We start from the raw sequence: 6,000 nt of genomic DNA on the forward strand, positions 1-6,000 counted from the left end.
GGACCCGCATCAAACTATACCCCCACTCAGGTGTTCAGGTCATGCTTCGAACCCCAAAGCCTTCATCAGAAAATAACATGCAGAGAGGCTCTAACACAACCCTCAACCTAGATCTAATCACAAGTCGGCCATGTGTTACTACGAATATGCCAACCTATCGTTTAAAGTTTTTGATCCTCAACCTTGCGTGACCTCTATCCAGACTGTCACTTGAACTAGCATCCTTCTCAAATAGGATGCAAAACTATCCTTGGTTCCGCACCTAATTTTATTCCCAGAAATCCAAACGGTTCTCCCCCACATAGATATAACTACACCTTGCCCACCTTACTAAAAACAGTGAATAATAAATTCCCTTACCGGAACTAATTGATCACCAACCCGACATCCCACTTACTGAAGGGTCTATGCAATCATAACCATCTTCAACTGATACGATTCCAAAATTTCTTTTGCAGTTCCAATGTTTGAACAATCTCCCACGACCGCCATTATAATCCACTTGCTACCGCTCCTTCCCTAGAAAGGGTAGCGATCGGACCCAAAAGTCCTTCCATAAACGATCGACATCCCCACTGAGAGACACAACACTTCTGAACTCTGACTTCATTGTTGAACTAATCATGCTAATCCATCTATTGATCTTGCAAGAAATACCCTTGAATTGTTTCCACCAATGGCCCACAACAAACTACTTGACCATCTAAATCCAGCTCAACGTACAAGATGTATCCCACTCATAACTCTTGGCATGAAATAGTGGTATATATTAATACTTGATAATATCAACCAGAGAATAACAGAGAACTAGGCCAAAAATAATGACTTACACATACAAGCACATGATTCCAAAGTATATAACTATAAGGATAATAAGGCATGAAGAAAAAAAAATATAACATACCAGCAATAGCATCTGATGAAACTCTAACCTCCCCTAACTGAAGTTTAAATGCTCGGCTCCTCGCTGATGGGGCTTCTGCTCTACCCTCATGACTGTCAGTGATCCTCAAAGTAACTAGATAAGGTGCACTTACTTTTGGATTAGGTGTCTAAGCCCATAACTATAATTGGTATATACTTGACCCGAGAGTAGCATTGTCCATTTCGGGTTGCATATCACCAGGACAATTTGATAGGATGGATACTTGAGTAAGAGGTTACTTATGATTTATTAATATATTATAAGTTCTAATATATTAATATGAAATCATATTATTTAATTAGTATTGATCAAGAATTAATTTGGAATTAGCTACGTGATCAAAAGAGACTAAATAAATATATGGGGAATGATTTGGTAAATCAATGATTCTTATAGTGTAAGCCAATTGTTATTTATGATGGGCTAAACCAATATGGTAGTCCATGGATAGTCCATGGAGGTTTAACCCATGGATCCTAAGTAATATGAAAAGGCCATGGGCATTAGGGTTTGCATGGATGTAACCCTAGACTTTGCCACCCTATAAAAGGACTCCCTTAGCACCCAAAATCGGCAACTAGAGTTCTTGGAGTTCATTAGAGCCAATTTTGGAGCTAGAAACATCTCTCTCAAGTTCTCCTTTGTCATAGGTGTGTTGTGAACCATTTGAGGCATCAAAATTGGGGTGCTAAGTTCTTAAAGGCCAAATACAACAAGTTCTACAAGCTACAAAAAGAGGTAAACTCCTAACTAGTATTCAATATTGTTTATGTCAATTGTATGCTAGTTTTAGGCTTAATGCTTTGGAAACAATATTGCATGTATAATTAGAGAAAACATAGATCCAAAGCACTTAGGGTTGTATCTGCACCATAAGATGTTGTGAGAAATGTCAAAGGTCTAAACATTTGAGACTTATTGTTGTAAGTTCTAAAATTGTTTAGACACACAGATGAGCTATCTAAGGAAAGGTGTATGAGTTTGAGAAGCCTAGATAAAGTCTTATCGAAGCATCTCATATCAGCAATCTGAACTTTGGTAAGGAAGTCGATAAGTATTGATTTCTAGAAGTCCAGCTGATTTCTGGGTAAATGTCAAAGCTAGTGGGAGCATAAGTGTTATGATAGTAAGATAACAATTATTATTCTAGTGGGAGAACAATTATTATGTTAAGTGTTGCAAGTTAGCAATGTTAATTATAGAAAACAAAAGTTTCAGATCGAAAAGTTGCCGGGTTTGAAAAGTTGTTTCTCTATAATTAAGGGAGAAGAATTCATACTTCATTTCAATTCTAAAAGCTTAAATTGAGATTTTAATCAAGTTTAGTCATATATATACATATATATATATATATATATATATATATATATATATATATATATATATGTATGTATATGTATATATGAATGTTATGTTGAAAAGATTCGACATAAGGATATTCTATATATGGAAACATTATAGCAAGAGACTCATAAAGTATCACGTCTTTATGTGAGACATTATAGATTGTATCACGTATGCTTTGGGTATAGGATCGATTCCGTATGTTATAATATTTATGTGTTCTTAATTTTCCAAATGCCTAGGGTATTAAGAGGGAAAAGGACTAGAACTGGATATGACTAAAATGATTAAGCAATTGTTGAGGACAATCTGAGGTTTACCAAAGATTGATTACTCATGGATAGTTGGAAGTATAGTGTAAATTTTGGAAGGAACATATTGAAATATCATGAAAGGAGGCAACTCTTCTTCAGAAGTGATAGTCAAAATGGGAATATGGAAATGTTTCCATAGGTGGAAGTTATTCATTAAATATGTGTAAGATTAGAAAGCTTAATGCAAGAAGGATGTTCAAAGGAATGTACTTTGAATGTGAGACTTCATTTCTATGGGATTACTCTCCATTGGAATACTTTGCAATGTCTGTTGCCAAGTCTCAGTGACTTTTGTGCATAGTCATTACAAGAGGATCATTTCATATAAGTTTAGAATCTAACAGCTTATAGTAAATGGCAAGAATTGGTATTCGCACATTTACGGTAAATATTTGGAATAGTGAAATGAGTTTCTTTGAAAATGTTTTCAATTGATCTATTTCACAAAGTAAGAACCATAGATAACATAGTGTGCATGCTTGGAGCATGGGACAACTATTGTAATTCAAGTATTAAGTTGATTAGTTGAAACATTATACAATGAATAATGTGTAATCAATATGGTGATTAAATAAAAGGTGTTTTATTTATATTCATAAGTTCTGAGACCATATTGGATCCGATTGTTCTTGTGTTTCATTTTGCATGTTTTGAATTCCTGAATAATAAGATTATTCAAAACCATCCACAGTCGATCATACTTTGGAAGTAGGTATTGAGGCAAGACTGTCATGAATCTGACTATAGATTGTCTAGGTGTCTTAGACATAGCATAAGTTTGCTGCAGTGTTCATGAGTACTCCTGGAATAAGATTCGAGTATTGGGTTAAACCCACGCTCATCTGAATCACTTCATCGATTTTATCAAGAGTCATTAGTGAGACGATAATATCTAATATTCTTGAAACCAAGACATGTGAGTTGTAATTTACAAGTCGGTTGCACATTGACATACGTAAACGCACCAGTAGCTTGGTGTTATGAAACATATTATTGTGTGTGATTTGATGAGTAAGTACAAGCAAGCATTTGATTCGAAGTTTATCCATTCCTTTTACCCTTAAATGGATAAAAGCGATATCTGTGGGCCCCTCGATGATTTAGTGATGACAACCCTAAGTGCTTGGCCAATCCTGAACTGACTGGATTTGTTCAGTTAGTTTGACGTCATAAATAGGAAATCGGGAAACAACAGATCGACAGAGAGAATGATTATAATCCATGTATCATGTCCATATGATATCTAGAATGGAGGAATATATGATCCCTTATCTAATGGACATGTCATTGACAAGGTCAGAGTTCATCAGCGGCTTTTAAGAGCTACAATTGCTAGTCGGGATTTTGGAGTCGTACTTGCAATAATAGTTATCAGACTTATCCAAGTAGGAGACTGTTGGATTAGGTGTCTAAGCCCATAACTATAATTGGTATGTAGTTGACCCGAGAGTAGCATGGTCCATTTCAAGTTACATATCACCAGGACAATTTGATAGGATGGATACTTGAGTAAGAGGTTACTTATGATTTATTAATATATTATAATTTCTAATATATTAATATGAAATAATAATATTTAATTAGTATTGATCAAGAATTAATTTTGAATTAGCTATGTGATCAAAAGAGACTAATTAAATATATGGGGATTGATTTGGTAAATCAATGATTCTTATAGTGTGGGCCAATTGTTATTTAGAACAGGCTAAACCAATATGGTATTCCATGGATAGTCCATGGAGGTTTAACTCATGGAGCCTAAGTAATATGAAAGGTCATGAGCATTAGGGTTTGCATGGATGTAACCCTAGACTTTGCCACACTATAAAAGGACCCCATTAGCACCCAAAATCAGCAACTAGAGTTCTTGGAGTTCATTAGAGCCAATTTTGGAGCTAGCAAAATCTCTCTCAAGTTATCCTTTGTCCTAGGTGTGTTGTCAACCGTTTGAGGCATCACATTTGGGGTGCTAGGTTCTTAAAGGCCAAATACGACAAGTTCTACAAGCTACATAAAGAGGTAAACTCCTAACTAGTATTCGATATTGTTTATGTCAATTGTATGCTAGTTGTAGGCTTAATGCTTTGTAAACAATATTGCATGTATAATTAGAGAAAACATAGATCCAAAGCATTTAGGGTTGTATGTGCACCAATGGATGTTGTAGTATACTAAAACCCAACAATGGTATCAAAGCCATAGGTTGTTTTCTGTTATATTGATGCAAATGTTTGATTTTCAAAGTTGAAAAATAAACATGAAGTTTGTCAAAATTTTAAGATAATTACTTGATTTTATGAAAAACTAATTATTTGTAAAATTTGAGTCATTTTACTACAAGAGATGAATTAGGTCAATTTATTAAAAGATAGAATGATATGATTATTTTATTTGTTTTAAAAGTTTGATCTAAATGATTTTAAGGAGTTACAAATTTTGTCATAAAATTTTGGAACTCAAATGTATTTTTAAAAGTTATGATCTTGAGAGTTTTGAAACTTCCATAAGTTATGGATGTGAAAAGTCTCATTCATTTACTCTTTAAGTTATGAATTCAAAGAGTCTTTAAAGGTTACAAAATTTGTTATAAATGGCTTTGAAGAGTTTCATAACTTGCCCTCAAGTTATGGAACTTGGAAAGTCTCTTTTATGGAATTCTAAAAGTTTTCAAGAGATACAAAACTTTCCCTCAAGTTTTGGAATTTGAAAAGTTTTTTTTATGAGACATTGAATTCTAAAATTAAAGTTATTTGAAAAGTTTTCGAAAGTGTAACTCATAGGTTCATAACTTAATAATAAATTGAATAGTTTTAATTTTGTTTTAGCACCTTGATGCTTTGAATAATTCATATTACATCGTTATGGACTTTATTAATAGTTAATTAAAGTGTTTAATTAAAAGAGAATTAATAATTCCATAATGACATGACTTAAGTTTAATTAAATTAAGAGTATAGTTTAATTAATAGATTAAACCACTTATATTTTAAAAGTTAAAATATACCCTTATACTATTATTATATTAAAAATTTAATATATTATATGTATAAGTAAAAAGTCGGTCTTACCGTTAGTAAACCTTATTCACGAAGCCGGTCTATAGGGGGGGGGGATAAGGTTATTGCCTATAAAATGACGATTTAATGGGTGTCCACTGTCACCCACCACTTCCTTGACTAGTGGAGGGTCGTTAGCCGAATGTGTAGGATAGGACATTAATTTTCATTAAAAGTATAATGAAAATACCAAGTAACTAAACACTTATAAATTCCAATCTTAGTTACTTAGGAAAAATACGAATTTGATCTAACCCATGAAATTGCACATTGCACCTTGTTAAGTCGTTAGTGGAGCGCGTGTGGTTAACCGACACACTAATCTTGGACTGACAGTGTGTGGCAAAGGGTAGCTTGATGT

Source organism: Lactuca serriola, chromosome 3 (genome assembly GCF_051521515.1).
Source record: "Lactuca serriola cultivar US96UC23 chromosome 3, Lser_US96UC23_V15, whole genome shotgun sequence".
Taxonomy (NCBI): Eukaryota; Viridiplantae; Streptophyta; class Magnoliopsida; order Asterales; family Asteraceae; genus Lactuca; species Lactuca serriola.